We start from the raw sequence: 20,932 nt of genomic DNA, 5'->3' as shown, positions 1-20,932 counted from the left end.
CCCTTAGTCGTAGGAGAGATGACCGGTCTCTATTTGTAGTTATCTGTATAAGTACCTATTACAATCGTCAAGACTACAAAACCATGTATCTATTAAGATCCATGAATCCTAGGATCCTCAAATGTCAGGATCATCAAATGTCAGGATCCCTACCTGTTAGGATCCTTGAATGTTAGGATCTTTGATTTCCTAGGGAAAGCAAACGTTAGCTTGGGGTGGGCGTTAGCCTCGGTATTGGCTTTCATAATAATAAAAAGAATCAAATAAGAGTAGAGGGTTGAGAGAGTGTACCTTGAGTTTGTTTGAAAATGTCGACATAACTTACATGAACTATATTTTTAGGTGGATGGCATTCCAAGATCTTGACACGACATTACCTTCAAGGGTCGCTAGCCAATATGCCCCCTTTCCTGGAATCTTCTGACTTTGATTTTCTTCTTATATGCTTTAGTGATCCTCTGTTGATGAGCAACAATGTTGATCTTGGCAAGATTCTTGAGTTCATCAATAGTGTCAAGATCCTGGGCTAGGATCCTATCGTTGTTCTCTTGATCTTTCATTTGACATCTTGCTCTAGGGATCACCACCGCAGTAGGGATCACACCTTCCGTCCCAAACACCAAGGAGTATGGAGTTTGGCAAGTGGCTCCCTTCGAAGTGGTACTATCTTCCCATAGGACGAGAGGAAATTCCTCTTCCCATCTTCCTTTCTTCTCATCTAACCTTTTCTTTAGATTGTTGAATATGATCTTATTGTTAGATTCAGCTTGGCATTAGCTTGAGGGTGAACAAGAGTGGACATTATCCTTTTAATCCCCCAACTAGTGCAAAAGTCTCTAGTACTTTTGCTTATGAACTGGGATCCATTATCGCATATGATCTCTACAGCGATCCCGAACCTATTCAGGATATTACACTTGATAAACGAGACCACTTCCTTGTCTCGTACTTGAACAAAGGCTTCAGCCTCTATCCATTTCGAGAAGTAGTCCATCATTACTAGCAAGAACACCTTTCCACCAGGAGATTTTGGTAGCTTGCCAACTATATCCATTCCCCATTTCATGAATGGCCAAGGGGAAATGATTGGATGCAACGGTTCTGCAGGTTGATGTAGGATGATATGTCTCTAGCAAGCATCACATTTTTTTGCATGCAAGAGATCATCCTTTTGCATTGTTGTCCAATAGTATTCGATCCTTAATGCTTTGGAGCATAAGGATCTGCCCCCAGTGTGGTTGCCACAGTCTCCTTCGTGTATATCTTTTAAGACTTCTTTAGCTTTGTAGTATTCTAAACATCTAAGGTATGGAACTGCCATGGATTTCTTTTACAATCTTCCTTGGATCATCACAAATCATGAGACCCTCATCTTGAATGCTTTCTCGCTTTTTTCCTCTTTGGGGATTGTGCAATTTTGGAAATATTCCACTATGGGCTGGATCCAAGATTTTGAGTGTTGCGGAGGACCCTGAATGTTGAGATTCTGATGAACATGATCCTGGGGAAACGATTGAGGGGCAGGATCCTCGATTATTTCCACGTCGGTTGTTTGGCCATGGTGATCGAGATCATCTGGTTTGTTGGAGGGACCTTCTATCGTTGGGATTAATATATGGGTTATAGAGATCCTAACTTCTAGCCGTATATTATGGGAAGATCCTCGTTTGGCTAGTGCGTCTGCCTCAACATTTTCTTCTCTGGGAACTTGTTTTAGGCTTAAAGTTTCGAATTCGGAGGCCATCTGTTTAAGGATTTGTAGGTGTAGTGCTAGTCGTTCGCCTTTCACTGCATAGGATCCATTAAAATGATTAGTTAATAATAAGGAATCAACAAATACCTAAAGATCCTTGATTTGAAGATCCTTGGCCAGCTGTAATCCTATGATCAATGCTTCGTATTAAGCTTTGTTGTTGGTTGTATCGAATTCGCAGCTGACTGTTTGGGGTATGATGCCCCCCTGTGGCGATTTTAGTATGATCCCTAGTCTTGTTACTCTAAAGTTTGAGGATCCATCAGTGAAGAGTGTCCATGTTCCCATGCTTTCTTCTTTTTGGAGTTCTTTGCTCTCAAACTCTACTTTAGGTTGTAGATCATCACTAAAATCATACATAAAGTCTGCTAGTGCTTGTGACTTTATTGCTGATATTGGTTCATATTTGATGTCATATTTGCTTAGTTTCACGGACCACTTTGCCATTCTACCTGACATCTTTGGTTTTCGAATAACATTCTTGATGGGGTAATTAGTTCTCACATGTATAGTATGTGTTTCAAAATAGTGTCTTAATTTTGTAGAAGTAGTTACTAATGGAAGTATTAGTTTTTCAAAATCGGAATACATGGTCTCAAGATCCAGGAGACTTTTACTTACATAGTAAATGGGAAGTTGGTCCCCCTTGAGATCCTTGGCTAAAACTGCACTTAAATCGTTAGAGGATACTGAAAGGTATAGGAGGCGTGGTTTTAGCATTCCTTGGATTCTTGTTGATCACCTATGATCTTTACTGTCCCCTATGGAGTGGGCATTTTGACACATTGATGGTATGTTGATGGGACAGCCTTCATATCGTGGATCCATGTTCTACCTAGTATAACATTATCGGAGGATAATGTATTGATTACATAAAAGTGTTGCATATAGTTTACCCCCTTTATGTAAATAGGTAGCTATATTTCTCCGACTGTATGGTTTGTTTTGCCACTGAATGCAATCAGCACTAAGGATTTTTTGACTATTTCGGCTTCAGGGATGTTCATCCTCTTCTAAGCGTCCAGAAGTATGATGTTGACTGAGGATTCGCCGTCAACAAGGACTCTTCTGACAAAATGATGGATGATGTAAAGAGTGATCACCAATCCATTGTGATGAGGATCTTGGATCTATTCTATCTATTTCTTCGAAGGTAATCACCTTCTCGTTTGTGATCGATGTTTCTTCTGTGGCCTTTATTCTTTCTCTTTCTTCGACACTTTAGCATGTCCTTTCGCTACATAGTAAGAGGTGCCACAAATGTCAGATCCTCCAGAGATTACATTGATTACCTTAGAATCCGCGTGAGGGGATCCTGGTCTCTCTAGGGTCTTATCAAGATCTTGATACTTTTCTTCGGATCTTTCTTTTCTTCTGTCGAGGATCTATTTAAGATATCCTTTGCTAAGTAGGTAACTAATCTCCTTTCTTAGGGCTATCCAATCTTCAGTGATGAGAGCAATGTCCTCATGGTATGCGCACCATTTATACTTATCTTTCAAGGTGGTGAACTTTTCCCCTTTTCTTGGCCATCTAGCTTTGTCGCCAAGACCCTGCATGGCAAATATCAAACCTGAAACATCCACAGAAAAACAGTAGTCAGTGATCTTAGGGAATTCTTCTTCCTCCCCTTCATCCTCAAGGGCATTAACCCTATGATGATCAGGTCTAGAATAAGGTTTAGATTTATGGGATCGCTGGGCCGAGGATTTGGCCTTCTTATTGGGGTTATCATATGAGCTTGGAGGGTTGCTCCTCTTCTAGATCTCCTTGTCTTCTTTGAGCCTTATAAACCTTAGTGCTCTGTTCCTTACTTCATCCATTCTTTTTCATGGAGTCATTATGAGGTCTTCGTAGAAAGGAGAGTCTTTCTTTAGGCCCATTTTGAAGGCTTCCACGACAGTTGTCATGTCGATGTTGGGGATACTCAGAGATTCCCTACCAAACCTATTCACGAAATTCCTTAGGATCCTAAACCATCCGATAGAGATCACTAGTGATCTTCTCGAATGTTTTGCTACAAGAAAATTGGTTGTTAACAATATTAACTAAATGTGAAAATGAAGTAATTGAGTAAGGAGGAACATTTAGTATCCATTTCAAAGATGATATTGTGAGGGTGGAACCAAAACCCTTGCACAAGTAAGCTTCCTTCAAGTGTGTAGGAGTGGGGATGATCTCCATTTTTTCCTTGTATTGTGCCACATGTTCTTCAGGATCCGTGGTACCTCATAAGGCTTCATGCTGGGAGTTTGGAAGCGCTTTGGGACCTCAGTGTTAGAGATTGTAAGAGCGAATCTCGAGATTTTGTGGCTTGTTGAGGAGACTTTCGGTATAGGTTGGACTACTCTAGGTACACTTGAGATCATCTGTCGTAGCTGTTGAAGTTCTTTGGCCATGAGCGGGCTCATTCCTGCATCAACATCCATAGAGTTAGTAGTAAAGATATTATTATTGATGAAGTTAGTAGGATCCTTGTTATTGGGAGTAACAAAGGTTTCGCTAGGATCCTAGGTCGTATGGGCTTCCTCTCTTCGAGCTGCGCCCCAAGCGGGAACAGAGGTTGGTATTGAAGATCCTATCTCGCGGCGGTTCGCTGAGGATCCCGTGTTGTCAAAGTTTAGGATCTTGGGCTGCAAGATATAGGGTGCTTCTTCTTGAGGCTTGTGGATCTCTTCCCTCATTCTCTCCACTTCCTTGAGTATTGTCCTTTTATCCTCCTGTTGTTGAGTGACTTTTCATTCCAATCTCTTCATCATAGCGAAGATTTCATTATTGGAAATCAGCACAGGAGGATCCTGAAATCCTTGGGTAGCGATCAGAGAGGTGTTTTTCTTTGGTGCCTCGGAGGCTTTCTTGGGAGCTCCCCCTAAGGGTGGCGGAAGGTTTTTATAGGAAATGGGAGGAATGGTGGAAGAAGATAAGGTTTATTGGGTAGACTATTGGGTTTTGGTATAATACAACATCCTATGGTGCACATACAACCCTAAATACCTTGGATCTATGTTTTCACTAATTATACATGCAAATGGTCTCCAAGGTATTGAACCTATAACTAGCATGCAATTGCCATACAAACTACATAAAATACTAGATAGTGTAACATACCTTTTTGTGTGGCTGGAAGTCTTGATGTATTTAGCCTTAAGAACTTAGCCCCAATAGTGTGGAAGCCTCAAATGAAGTCACAACATATCAAGTACAAAGGTAGGACTTGAGAGAGAATCCCTATGCACTCTAAAACCTTCATGAACTCCAAGAACATGCACACACCCTAGGGTTGGCGGTTTTTAGGTCATAACATATGTATTTATATGTGTTGAATTCTAAGAGTCATGGGTATAACCCAAACCCATACCCATGGGTTTTATGATCCACGGTTCATGTGGTCCAACTCTTTATGTATCCATACATAAACTTGGTCCAACATGGATCATAAGCCCAACACATATAAATATAACTAATTACCATAATTAGTCCCCATAGTTTTAATTAGTCTCTTTTGATCACTAAATTAATTCCAAATTAATTCTTGATCAATACTAATTAAAACATATGATTTCATATTAATATATTAGAACAGATGATTTCAAATTAATTCCAAATTAATTCTTGACCAATACTAATTAAAACATATGATTTCATATTAATATATTAGAACTTATAATATATTAATAAATCATATATATACTCTTCTCTCAAAAGTCCATCCTAACAAATTGTCCTGATGATATGCAACCCACATGGACCATGCTACTCTCGGGTCGAATACATACCAATAATAGTTATGGGCTTAGACACCTAATCCAACAGTCTCCCACTTGGATAAGTCTAAAACTATTATTGCGTATGACTCCAAAACCCGACTAGCAATCGTAGCTGTTAAAGCCGCTGTCGAACTCTGAACAAATCAATGAAGCATCCATTAGATAAGGGATCATATATTCCTCCATTCTAGTTATCATATGGACTGAGACATGGATTATAATCATTCTCTCTGTCCATCTGTTGTTTCCCGATTTCCGATTTATGACGATTGACTAATTGAACAAATCAAATCAGCCCAGGCTCGGCCGAGCACTTACGTTTGTCATCACTAAATCATCGAGGGGCCCACATATATTTCTTTTATCCCTCCAAGGGTAAAAGGAATGGATAAACTTCGACTCATATGCTTGTTCTACTCCTTGTTGAATCGTACAGAAAGGCACGTTTTATAACATTGAGTTACCAATGCCTTTTCGTACAATCAATGTATAACCAACTAATAGTTAACTACTCATATCTCTAGGTTTGAAGAATATAAGATATTATCCTCTCACGATCACTCGAGATATAATCCATGAAGTGATACAAGTGAGCGTGGGTTTAATCCAATACTCGAATCTCATTCAAGGAGCACTCATGAATGTTGCAGCAACTTTTGCTGTGTCCAACACCTTAGACATCTACAAACCCAATTCATGACAGCCTTGCCTTAATACCTACTTCCAACGTATTATCGACTGTGGATGGTTTGAATAACTTAGTCATTCGGGAAGAATAACCTAGCTATTCTGGAAGTCAAAACATGCAAAGTGAAACACAAGAATAATACTAATCACTCTATGGTCCCAAGCACCTTTGAGAGTAAATAAAACACTTTTTATTTAAACACCATATTGATTACTCATTATTCATTGTATAATGTTTCAAATAATCAACTTTATACATGAATCAAAACAATAGTCATGCCATGCTCCAAGCATGCACACTATGTTTGTCTATGATCCTTTCTGTGTGAAATAGACCAATTGAACATGATTCCAATAATGCTCATTTCACAATCCCAAATCCTTATTGTAAATATAAGAATTCCAAATTCCTGCCACTTACCGAAATCTGTTAGATTCTAAACTTATATGCATTGATCCTCTTGTAATGACTATGCACAAAGTCATAAAGACTTGCCAACAGACATTACAGAGTATTCCAATGGAGAGCAATTCCATGGAAACGAAGTCTCAAAGTACATTGCTTTGAACATGCTTCTTGCATTAAGTTTTCTAATCTTACACAGATTTGAGGAACAACTTCCACCTATGGAAACCTTTCCAGATTCTCATTTTGACTATCACTTTTGAACAAGAGTTGCCTCTTTTCAGAATATGCTAATATGGTCCTACCAAAATTAACAATATACTTCTAACTGTCCATGAGCAACCAATCTTTGGTAAACCTTAGATTGTCCTCGACAATTGCTTAATCATTTTAGTCGTATACAATTCTAGACTTTTCCCTTCTTAATGCCCTGAGCATTTTGAAAATTTTGAAAGCTTGAATATTATAGCACATGCAATCGATCCTATATCCGAAGCACATGGGACACGATTCATGATGTCTCACATAAAGACATGATACTAGACCAGTCTTTTTTGCTATAATATTTCTATTTCTATTTGCCATGTTCTCATAATTCTATCTATGAAAAGGGATGCTGTGACATCCCCTAATTTCTCGGCCAGAAAAGACCGATTTAATTTATGCATTTTAGAATAAAGTCAGAGAAATCCTTTTAAAAGATGATGCGGAATTGGTCCCCAAAACAAAATATGATAGAAGTTTATCAAAACCTTTCTTTAAGAAATATATATTTTCATTTTATATCAAAACCTCGGGATGTCATGTTCCGATACAGATCAAAAGCATAAACAAGACATTATAAGCCTTACAACAGTTGCTTACAACTACTGGCCTATAATCCAAAAATCTTTCATCATCATCCGACTATGCTCGGGGTCCACTACCTGTAATATAAAAAGCTGAGTGGGTCAGGCTTGGGAGCCTGGTAAGCATATAGGGTTTTCAACCCACAATAAACAAATTTATTATGTTTAAACATCAAACAATCAACCGAATTACCCAACCCCATTATCTTCTTTATTTCTTAAGGTGTTACCCTAAGAATCATCTATCACTCATTCCTAAGGAATTTTCCTAAGGAATAGGCACGGAGTCCATCGCTGCCCGAGGTTTATACTTCAAGCACTAACAAACGTCGATCCGCACATACTGATCCTATATAGTGATCTTACTAGATCTAGCCTAAAGGATTGATAGGAACAACCAACTGACGAAACTGCTTCGGAAATTCCCTAGCAGCAAACAAGGATCGATAAAGACATCAAATGAGAGGAATGGAATAAGTTTCACCACGAACCTTCGTTCATAAAAAAAAGAACCACAAGACAATTAAGTCAGGGGTAGTTATCAATGCCTAGTCGTGGTCCGAATATCGTGAGGTATTTTACACCCACACTCAGCCTATCCAGCATCGAACTTTGCCTAGCAGTGATCTGAATATCGTGAGGTATGTTACCCCCAGACTCACCCTATCCAGCATCGAACTTTGCCTAGCAGTGATCTGAATATCGTGAGGTATTTTACCCCCAGACTCACCCTATCCGCCATCGTGAACGGAAACGCTGACTCATGAAGCTCGTCCGATCACTTCATAAAAGAAACGAAGACTCCAAAGCTCTTCAAAATAAAAAGTATAGGGAAAATTCTAATAAAGTACTCTCGTACGCTCCCGTACCCCGACACGTAATAGTGTCAAAAAGAAGAACTATCAGATGAACACATAGTTCAAAAACACCTAATGAACATATAGTTCGAGAACACCTTATGAACATATAGTTCAAACATACCTACCGATTACGAGTCTGCTAACGTTCCACTAGACTATCTGGAGTAGTCTGTGGTCGTTGCCTATACTCTGCTAGATGACTAGATCATCTTAAACATCGATACCTCTCATCAATTTTTATTTCATCACACATCATCTATTTCATCTACCCATGTTTTACCCAACTTATTTGTAGATAAAAATACATATACAGTTTAAAAACCTGTATAAATCATTCATTCATCATCCATCTGAAAGAACTAAGCAATATATATTCACATAGCACGTATTTTATATAAAATACTTCATATTTATGTGTAAGATGAAAGTGACTATATACTCACTTGATTTAACGATAATCGGGAATCACTTCGTTTCCTAAAACAATCGTTTTCGATAAAACCGGGATGTTTTATTGAAAACTGGTCCCTGCAAGGGTGGAGCTTCAAACCGTAAAGATAAATTTCTCGGGCTTCTCGGGCACTTCGGGATGTGTTTCGGGTGTTGGAAATGATCTCGGGGCTTCGGGGGAAGTGGAAATGGTGAAAATATGAGTTTAGGGGTGAAAAAGGGCAAAATCCCAAAGTTACCCGGGAAGTCTCGCACCCTTCTATTTATAGGGGGAGGCTTCGGACCGAGGGGGGCAGGTGGCAGCAGCAGTGAAGGGCAGGTGGCTCTAGGTGGCTCGCATATGAGTCTCCAGGTGGTTCGTGCGAGGCTCGGACACGCGAAGGCACGCGTCGACTTCAGATTGGACCTGCGCTTCGGGGGTTGCGACACGCGGGTCGGACACGGGGCAGCTCTTGATTGGACCGAACCTCGGACTCGAGAAGAACGCGACACGCCTCGCCAGGTGGCCTCAGATGACTCAGAAAATCAGACACGTGGCATGCTACGAGCGAGGGTGACGTGGTCGAAGCATGACCATGCGAAATTTCTCGGATTTTGGGTTTTTCTCGATTTTTGTGTCCCGAACTTCTAAAATCCATAACTTTCTGATACGGGCTCCGTTTTTGACGTTCTTTATATGCACGCGTAGGTAAAATTACACTCTACAACTTTCGTTTAGACTTCGTCGGCTAATTTTGACTTTAATTTTTATATTATTATTTTTAACATACCGGGACAAGAAATCCGTTAAAAATTCATAACTTCTTCATCTGACGTCCGTTTTCGTCTGTCTTTTTACCATTTTATTACTATTGACGAGACCTTCGATTCTCATTTAGGTTGTGTTGGCTAAAAATCACTCGATCTAAAATTCGAGTTTTTAGCTGTCTACTGCTAAGCTGAAACTTAGAAAAATCATAACTTCCTCATACGAAGTCAGATTTGGGCATTCTTTTTATACATACTCTTGGTTTAACGAACACTACGACTTTCATTTAGATCACTAAAGCTAAAAAGTAGTTTATCAAAAACTCACTTTTTACGTCATTCGGCGTCGTGCCGGTTTTGTCGCGAAACTTCGACAGGTCATAAGTTCTTCGTTATAACTCGGATTTCGGTATTCTTTATATATCCGCAATCCTTATCACGACCACTACAACTTTCTTAATAGATATCGGCTTTATCTAATTTTTATTTTCGACGCTCATTTTTATTCTTAATTAATTAAATCCTAATAATTAAGCACAAAACACATAATTCACATAATAATCACATAATTCCTCTTCATTTCTTCAAAATGAGTTACAAAGGTTGACCTAGACTATTTCATCATCATTAATGCCTAGCCTAGAAACACGGGCGTTACAATTCTCTCTCCCTTAGGATGATTCCATCCCCGGAATCATACATCAGCAAACAAATGCGGGTAGCGACTCATCATGTCACTCTCCATTTCCCAGGTGAGATTTGGCCCATTCGTATGTTTCCAATGCACAAGCACTAATTCGACCATCTTGCGTCACAACTTTTTAGTCTTACGGTCAACGATTTCCTCTGGTTCTTCAATTAAGCTCTTGTTTTCATCCAACCTTAACTCAAAAAGTGGAATTATGTCGGGCTCATCTCCCGTGAACTTCCTCAAATAACACACATAAAAGGCGTTATGAATACCCTCTAGTTCTTCTGATAATTCTAGCTTGTAGGCTTGATTCCCAATCCTCTGAAGAACTTTAAACGGTCCAATAAACCTTGGACCCAACTTTCCCCTTTTATCAATTCTTATAAGTCCGTTCCACGGCGAGACTTTAAGTAAAACCGAATCTCCAACTTCGAATGTTATCGGTTGTCTTTTCTTGTTAGCATAGCTCTTTTGACGATCTTGAGCAGCTAACATCCTTTCCCTAATCACTTTCAACTTTTCAGCAGTCTGATGGACTATTTCAGGTCTTACAAACTACTTTTCCCCAGCTTCCAGCCAACATGACGGCGTTCGACACTTTTCTTCATACAAAGCTTGGTAAGGTGCCATCTTGATGCTTGAGTGGAAACTATTATTGTAGGAAAAATTCTACCAGAGGTAAATGTTCATCCCAGTTACCTTGGAATTCCAGGGTACATGCTCTCAGCATATCCTCCAACGTTTGACTTGTTCATTTACTCTGACCATCTGTCTGCGGATGGTAAGCAGTACTCAAACATAACTTGGTACCCAATTCCTCTTGTAGACTCCTTCAAAACCTTGAGGAAAAACGTTCTTCCTTTCGGTCATTTTTCTCTAAAGCTTCCTCTTGAGCTTTCTTTATACTTTCCACAATTGTCGAGACAACTTCAATTCTCAACGCTCTTGGCCTTTTCTTTTCAAGGTTTACCTTCTGACTGAGAGCATCAGTAACAACATTTTCTTTACCAGGGTTGTAAAGTATCTCACAGTCGTAGTCCTTGAGTAACTCTAGCCAGCGTCGTTGTCTCATGTTCAATTCCTTCTGATTAAAGAGATATTGAAGATTCTTATGATCAGTGAAAAGTTTTCACTTTGTGCCATAAAGATAATTCCTCCATATCTTTAAGGCGAATACTACCGCTGTCAACTCCAAATCATGAGTGGGGTAGTTCTTTTCATGCTCTTTCAATTGCCTCGATGCATACGTTATCACTTTATCCCTTTGGGTCAGAACACAACCTAACCCAACTTCTTTAACAACGAATGTGATACTTCTATTGATCGCTTTGATCATCCTTTAGTTCAATTTGGCTTAAGTCAAATGCTACATCGAACTTGGTTATCTGAACCACGTAATAAACTCATCGTAGTCGGACTCGATTCGATATGACCTCTAGGGTCGGAATAACAATCATCTTCTTAGTCATTACCGAAACGATGGTAACGACATACTTGAACAAAAACGAAATCAATTACTAGCTTCTTGGGAACCTTGTGACTTTCCCTGATCCAAGTGCGAGTCTTGTGCTTCCAGTAGCATAGATCTCTACTACTATTTACACCTACTCATACTCATCCCAAGTATTGTCTCGCAGTCCCCAAGTCCTGAAATCACAAAACAATTTAACGCATACGAATGTGTCCAATTAATCATAAACTTTTCCTAGACTCTACTAGGACTTCTTCCATGCGTATCTTCAATCATCAATTATACTTCAACTTGGTTGGTGATGGAAATTCCAGACGATGGAACAACTTAAAAAATTACACCAATTGTTCCATCATCCTGCCAATCGAAGGTGTACTTCAGACGTACCGTACCCCTCTAAACGTTCCGTTATTTTATCAGACATATTATAAAGGCAAGATACCACTCTTACGATATCTTCTAATAGGTATCATTAACTATCATAAGCTTTTTATTTCCTCCATCTACTCAATTCTCTACGAGTCTTCACCATAACGTTTTGTACACCCAAGCAGACGTTTGGTGTACTGGGTGAGAATTTAATATAGGAAAGCTTTATTTACGATAGACGTATAAATCTCCTCGTCACTCCGAAACGTTTACATGCTAGTTCTAATACCGTAGTCATACGCTTAGAATCCTAAACACATAAAGTTTCCAGATCCGGTCGGCAACAGACCATAGATCCGAACAAATAATAGCATATAAGGCATCTTTATAGCTATAACATAAAACATTTAACACATAAAACATTTTAGGTATCTTTCCTAAAATAAACTTGTGCTTGTGTCTAAAATATAGCAGACACTCATCTCACAATCATCGCTTAGCATTCTAAGTTTAAGTCTAGAAATCCTACAAATTCCTAGTTCGCTTAAACTAATGCTCGGATACCAACTGTGACATCCCCTAATTTCTCGGCCTGAAAAAACCGATTTAATTTAAGCGTTTTAGAATAAAGTCAAAGAAATCCTTTTAAAATATGATGCGGAATTGGTCCCCAAACAAAACATGATAGAAGTTTATCAAAACCTTTCTTTAAGAAATATATATTTTCATTTTATATCAAAACCTCGAGATGTCATGTTCCGATACAGATCAAAAGCATAAACAAGACATTATAAGCCTTACAACGGTTATTTACAACTACTGGCCTATAATCCAAAAATCTCTCATCATCATCCGACTATGCTCGGGGTCCACTACCTGTAATATAAAAAGCTGAGTGGGTCAGGCTTGGGAGCCTGGTGAGCATATAGGGTTTTCAACCCACAATAAATAAATTTATTATGTTTAAACATAAAACAATCAACCCAATTACCCAACCCCATTATCTTCTTTATTTCTTAAGGAGTTACCCTAAGAATCATCTACCACTCATTCCTAAGGAATTTTCCTAAGGAATAGGCACGAAGTCCATCACTGCCCGAGGTTTATACTACAAGCACTAACAAACGTCGATCCCCACATACTGATCCTATACAGTGATCTTACTAGATCTAGCCTAAAGGATCGATATGAACAACCAACTGACGAAACTGCTTCGGAAATTCCCTAGCAGCATACGAGGATCGATAAAGACATCAAGTGAGAGGAATGGAATAAGTTTCACCATGAAAATTCGTTCATAAAAGAAAGAACCACAAGACAATTAAGTCAGGGGTAGTTATCAATGCCTAGTCGTGGTCCGAATATCGTGAGGTATTTTACACCCACACTCAGCCTATCCAACATCGAACTTTGCCTAGCAGTGATCTAAATATCGTGAGGTATGTTACCCCCAGACTCACCCTATCCAGCATCGAAATTTGCCTGGCAGTGATCTGAATATCGTGAGGTATTTTACCCCCAGACTCACCCTATCCGGCATCATGAACAGAAACGCTGACTAATGAAACTCGTCTGATCACTTCATAAAAGAAACGAAGACTCCAAAGCTCTTCAAAATAAAAAGTATAGGGAAAATACTAATAAAGTACTCCCGTACGCTCCCGTACCCCGACACGTAATAGTGTCAAAAAGAAGAACAATCGGATGAACACATAGTTCAAAAACACCTAATGAACATATAGTTCGAGAACACCTTATGAACATATAGTTCAAACATACCTACCGATTACGAGTCTGCTAACGTTCCACTAGACTATCTGGAGTAGTCTGTGGTCGTTGTCTATACTCTGCTAGATGACTAGATCATCTTAAACATCGATACCTCTCATCAATTTTTATTTCATCACACATCATCTAATTCATCTACCCATGTTTTACCCAACTTATTTGTAGATAAAAATACATATACAGTTTAAAAACCTGTATAAATCATTCATTCATCATCCATCTCAAATAACTAAGCAATATATATTCACATAGCACGTATTTTATATAAAATACTTCATATTTATGTGTAAGATGAAAGTGACTATATACTCACTTGATTTAACGATAATCGGGAAACACTTCGTTTCCTAAAACAATCGTTTTCGATAAAACCGGGATGTTTTATTGAAAACTAGGCCCTGCAAGGATGGAGCTTCAAACCGTAAAGATAAATTTCTCGGGCTTCTCGGGCACTTCGGGATGTGTTTCGGGTGTTGGAAATGATCTCAGGGCTTCGGGGGAAGTGGAAATGGTGAAAATATGAGTTTAGGGGTGAAAAAGGGCAAAATCCCAAAGTTACCCGGGAAGTCTCGCACCCTTCTATTTATAGGGGGAGGCTTCGGACCGAGGGGGGCAGGTGGCAGCAGCAGTGAAGGGAAGGTGGCTCGCATACGAGTCTCCAGGTGGCTCGTGCGAGGCTCGGACACGCGAAGGCATGCGTCGACTTCAGATTGTACATGCGCTGCGGGGGTTGCGACACGCGGGTCGGACACGGGGCAGCTCCTGATTGGACCGAACCTCGGACTCGAGAAGAATGCTACACGCCTCACCAGGTGGCATCAGATGACTCAGCAAATCGGACAAGTGGCGTGCTACGAGCGAGGGTGACGTGGCCGAAGCATGACCATGCGAAATTTCTCAGATTTTGGGTTTTCTCGATTTTTGTGTCCCGAACTTCTAAAATCCATAACTTTCGCATACGGGCTCCGTTTTTGACGTTCTTTATATGCACGCATAGGTAAAATTACACTCTACAACTTTCGTTTACACTTTGTCGGCTAATTTTGAGTTTATTTTACAGACCGGGACAGGAAATCCGTTAAAAATTCATAACTTCTTCATCCGACGTCTGTTTTCGTCTGTCTTTTTACCATTGTACTACTATTGACGAGACCTTCGATTCTCATTTAGGTTGTGTTGGCTAAAAATCACTCGATCTAAAATTCGAGTTTTTAGCTGTCTACTGCTAAGTTGAAACTTAGAAAAATCATAACTTCATCATACGAAGTCTGATTTGGGCATTCTTTTTATACAGACTCTAGGTTTAACGAACAATACGACTTTCGTTTAGATCACTAAGGCTAAAAAGTAGTTTATCAAAAACTCACTTTTTACGTCATTCGGCGTCGTGCCGGTTTTGTCGCAAAACTTCGACAGGTCATAACTTCTTCGTTATAAGTCGGATTTCAGTATTCTTTATATATCGGGAATCCTTATCACGACCATTACAACTTTCTTAATAGATATCGGCTTTATCTAATTTTTATTTTCGACGCTCATTTTTATTCTTAATTAATTAAATCCTAATAATTAAGCACAAAACACATAATTCACATAATAATCAAATAATTCCTCTTCATTTCTTGAAAATGAGTTACAAAGGTTGACCTAGACTATTTCATCATCATTAATGCCTAGCCTAGAAACACGGGCGTTACAATTCTCTCCCTCTTAGGATGATTCCATCCCCGGAATCATACATCAGCAAAAAAATGCGGGTAGCGACTCATCATGTCACTCTCCGTTTCCCAGGTGAGATTTGGCACATTCGTATGTTTCCAATGCACAAGCGCTAATTCGACCATCTCGCTTCATAACTTTTTAGTCTTACGGTCAACGATTTCCTCCGGTTCTTCAATTAAGCTCTTGTTTTATCGAACCTTAACTCAGAAATTGGAATTATGTCGGGCACATCTCCCGTGAACTTCCTCAAATAACACACATGAAAGGCGTAATGAATACCCTCTAGTTCTTCTGGTAATTCTAGCTTGTAAGCTTGATTCCCAATCCTCTGAAGAACTTTAAACGGTCCAATAAACCTTGGACCCAACTTTCCCCTTTTACCAATACTTATAAGTCCCTTCCACGGCGAGACTTTAAGTAAAACTGAATCTCCAACTTCGAATGTTATCGGTTGTCTTTTCTTGTTAGCATAGCTCTTTTGACGATCTTGAGCAGCTAACATCCTTTCCCTAATCACTTTCAACTTTTCAGCAGTCTGATGGACTATTTCAGGTCTTACAAACTGCTTTTCCCCAGCTTCCAGCAACCATGACGGCGTTCGACACTTTTCTTCATACAAAGCTTGGTAAGGTGCTATCTTGATGCTTGAGTGGAAACTATTATTGTAGGAAAAATTCTACCATTGGTAAATCTTCATCCCAGTTACCTTGGAATTCCAGGGTACATGCTCTCAGCATATCCTCCAACGTTTGAATTGTTCATTTACTCTGACCATCTGTCTGCGGATGGTAAGCAGTACTCAAACATAACTTGGTACCCAATTCCTCTTGTAGACTCCTTCAAAACCTTGAGGTAAGACGGCTGTCACGATCTGATACAATCGTTAATGGAACACCGTGAAGTCTCATAATTTCCTTCACGTAAGAATTCACAAGCTTATCCATAGACCATTTCTCGTTGGCTGCTATGAAATGCGCACTCTTAGTGAAGCAATCAACGACCACCCAAATCATGTCGTGACCGTTCTTTGTTCTGGGCAGTTTAGTCATGAAATCCATGGTGATGTCTTCCCATTTACCCATGGGTACAGGTAAAGGTTCTAAACTCCCATACAGTTTCTGCTGTTGTGCCTTAACCCTAGCACATGTTACACACTCGGCCACATACTTAGCAACATCGAGCTTCATCGTCGGCCACCAGTAGTAGGGTTTTAGATCCCTATACTTTTTTTTGTGCTGCCGGGATGAATCGAGTACATGGTCTTGTGAGCTTCTTCCATCAGAAGATCTCTTACTCCTCCCGTCTTAGGTACCCAAATCCTACCTTGGAATACCTTCAACCCTTGATCGTTTGTGCCGAACATTAACGTTTTGCCCAAACGTTCTTCCTTTCAGTCATTTTTCTCTAAAGCTTCCTCTTTAGCTTTCTTTATACTTTCCACAATTGTCGAGACAACTTCAATTCTCAACGCTCTTGGCCTTTTCTTTTCAAGGTTTACCTTCTGACTGAGAGCATCAGCAACAACATTTTCTTTAGCAGGGTGGTAAAGTATCTCACAGTCGTAGTCCTTGAGTAACTCTAGCCAGCGTCGTTGTCTCATGTTCAATTCCTTCTGATTAAAGAGATATTGAAGATTCTTATGATCAGTGAAAAGTTTTCACTTTGTGCCATAAAGATAATTCCTCCATATCTTTAAGGCGAATACTACCGCTGTCAACTCCAGATCATGAGTGAGGTAGTTCTTTTCATGCTCTTTCAATTGCCTCGATGCATACGCTATCACTTTATCCCTTTGGGTCAGAACACAACCTAACCCAACTTCTTTAACAACGAATGCGATACTTCTATTGATCGCTTTTATCATCCTTTACTTCAATTTGGCTTAAGTCAAATGCTACATCGAACTTGGTTATCTGAACCACGTAATAAACTCATCGTAGTCGGACTCGATTCGATATGACCTCTAGGGTCGGAATAACAATCATCTTCTTAGTCATTACCGAAATGATGGTAACGACATACTTGAACAAAAACAAAATCAATTACTAGCTTCTTGGTAACCTTGTGACTTTCCCTGATCCAAGTGTGAGTCCTGTGCTTCCAGTAGCATAGATCTCTACTACTATTTACACCTACTCATACTCGTCCCAAGTATTGTCTCGCAGTCCCCAAGTCCTAAAATCACAAAACAATTTAACACATACGAATGTGTCCAATTAATCATAAACTTTTCCTAGACTCTACTAGGACTTCTTCCATGCGTATCTTCAATCATCAATTATACTTCAACTTGGTTGGTGATGGAAATTCCAGACGATGGAACAACTTCAAGAATTACACCAATTGTTCCATCATCCTGCCAATCGAAGGTGTACTTCAGACGTACCGTACCCCTCTAAACGTTCCGTTATTTTATCAGACATATTCTAAAGGCAAGATACCACTCTTACGATATCTTCTAATAGGTATCATTAACTATCATAAGCTTTTTATTTCCTCCATCTACTCAATTCTCTACGAGTCTTCACCATAACGTTTTGTACACCCAAGCAGACGTTTGGTGTACTAGGTGAGAATTTAATATAGGAAAGCTTTATTTACGATAGACGTATAAATCTCCTCGTCACTCCGAAACGTTTACATGCTAGTTCTAATATCGTAGTCATACGCTTAGAATCCTAAACACATAAAGTTTCCAGATCCGGTCGGCAACAGACCATAGATCCGAACAAATAATAGCATATAAGGCATCTTTATAGCTATAACATAAAACATTTAACACATAAAACATTTTAGGTATCTTTCCTAAAATAAACTTGTGCTTGTGTCTAAAATATAGCAGACACTCATCTCACAATCATCGCTTAGCATTCTAAGTTTAAGTCTAGAAATCCTACAAATTCCAAGTTCGCTTAAACTAATGCTCTGATACCAACTGTGACATCCCCTAATTTCTCGGCCAGAAAAAACCGATTTAATTTAAGGTTTTTAGAATAAAGTCAAAGAAATCCTTTTAAAAGATGATGCGGAATTGGTCCCCAAACAAAACATGATAGAAGTTTATCAAAACCTTTCTTTAAGAAATATATATTTTCATTTTATATCAAAAGCTCGGGATGTCATGTTCCGATACAGATCAAAAGCATAAACAAGACATTATAAGCCTTACAACGGTTATTTACAACTACTGGCCTATAATCCAAAAATCTCTCATCATCATCCGACTATGCTCGGGGTCCACTACGTGTAATATAAAAAGCTGAGTGGGTCAGGCTTGGGAGCCTGGTGAGCATATAGGGTTTTCAACCCATAATAAATAAATTTATTATGTTTAAACATCAAACAATCAACCCAATTACCCAACCCCATTATCTTCTTTATTTCTTAAGGAGTTACCCTAAAAATCATCTATCACTCATTCGTAAGGAATTTTCCTAAGGAATAGGCACGAAGTCCATCGCTGCCCGAGGTTTATACTACAAGCACTAACAAACGTCGATCCCCACATACTGATCCTATACAGTGATCTTACTAGATCTAGCATAAAGGATCGATATGAACAACCAACTGACGAAACTGCTTCGGAAATTCCCTAGCAGCAAACGAGGATCGATAAAGAAATCAAATGAGAGGAATGGAATTAGTTTCACCACGAACCTTCGTTCGTAAAAGAAAGAACCACAAGACAATTAAGTCAGGGGTAGTTATCAATTCCTAGCTGTGGTCCGAATATCGTGAGGTATTTTACCCCCAGACTCACCCTATCCAGCATCGAACTTTGCCTAGCAGTGAAATGAATATCGTGAGGTATGTTACCCCCAGACTCACCCTATCCAGCATCGAACTTTGCCTAGCAGTGATCTGAATATCGTGAGGTATTTTACCCCCAGACTCACCCTATCCGGCATCGTGAACGGAAACACTGACTCATGAAGGTCGTCCGATCACTTCATAAAAGAAACGAAGACTCCAAAGCTCTTCAAAATAAAAAGTATATGGAAAATACTAATAAAGTACTCCCATACGATTCCGTACCCCGACACGTAATAGTGTTAAAAAGAAGAACTATCGGATGAACACATAGTTCAAAAACACGTAATGAACATATAGTTCGAGAACACCTTATGAACATATATTTCAAACATACCTACCGATTACGAGTCTGCTAACGTTCCACTGGACTATCTAGAGTAGTCTGTGGTCGTTGTCTATACTCTGCTAGATGACTAGATCATCTTAAACATGGATACCTCTCATTAATTTTTATTTGATCACACATCATCTAATTCATCTACCCATGTTTTACCCAAGATATTTGTAGATAAAAATACATATACAGTTTAAAAACCTGTATAAATCATTCATTCATCATCCATCTCAAATAACTAAGCAATATATATTCACATAGCATGTATTTTATATAAAATACTTCATATCTATGTGTAAGATGAAAGTGACTATATACTCACTTGATTTAACGATAATCGGGCAGCACTTCGTTTCCTAAAACAATCGTTTTCGATAAACCCGGGATGTTTTATTGAAAACCGGGCCCTGCAAGGGTGGAGCTTCAAACCGAAAAGATAAATTTCACGGGCTTCTCGGGCACTTCGGGATGTGTTTCGGGTGATGGAAATGATCTCGGGGCTTCGGGGGAAGTGGAAATGGTGAAAATATGAGTTTAGGGGTGAAAAAGGGCAAAATCCCAAAGTTACCCGGGAAGTCTCGCACCCTTCAATTTATAGGGGGAGGCTTCGGACCGAGGGGGGAAGGTGGTAGCAGCAGCGAAGGGCAGGTGGCTCCATGTGGCTCGTGCGAGGCTCGGACACGCGAAGGCACGCGTCGACTTCGGATTGGACCTACGCTTCGGATGCGAGGGTTGCGACGCGCGGGTCGGACACGGGGCAGGTCCTGATTGGACCGAACCTCGGACTCGAGAAGAACGCGACACACCTCGCCAGGTGGCCTCGGATGACTCATCAAATCGGACACGTGGCGTGCTACGAGCGAGGGTGACGTGGCCGAAGCATGACCATGCGAAATTTCTCGGATTTTGGGATTTTCTTGATTTTTGTGTCTCGAACTTCTAAAATCCATAACTTTCGCATACGGGCTCCGTTTTTGACGTTCTTTATATGCACGCATAGGTAAAATTACGCTCTACAACTTTTGTTTAGACTTCGTCGGCTAATTTTGATTTTATTTTTTATATTATTATTTTTAACAGACCGGGACAGGAAATCCGTTAAAAATTCATAACTTCTTCATCCGACGTCCGTTTTCGTCTGTCTTTTTACCATTGTACTACTATTGACGAGACCTTCGATTCTTGTTTAGGTTGTGTTGGCTAAAATTCACTCGATCTAAAATTCG

The sequence above is a fragment of the Lactuca virosa genome, chromosome 3 (genome assembly GCF_052849685.1).
Source record: "Lactuca virosa cultivar CGN04683 chromosome 3, Lactuca_virosa_CGN04683_v6, whole genome shotgun sequence".
In the NCBI taxonomy this organism is placed as follows: domain Eukaryota; kingdom Viridiplantae; phylum Streptophyta; class Magnoliopsida; order Asterales; family Asteraceae; genus Lactuca; species Lactuca virosa.
The sequence above is the reverse complement of the archived record's forward strand: the minus strand, read 5'-3'. Positions refer to the sequence as shown.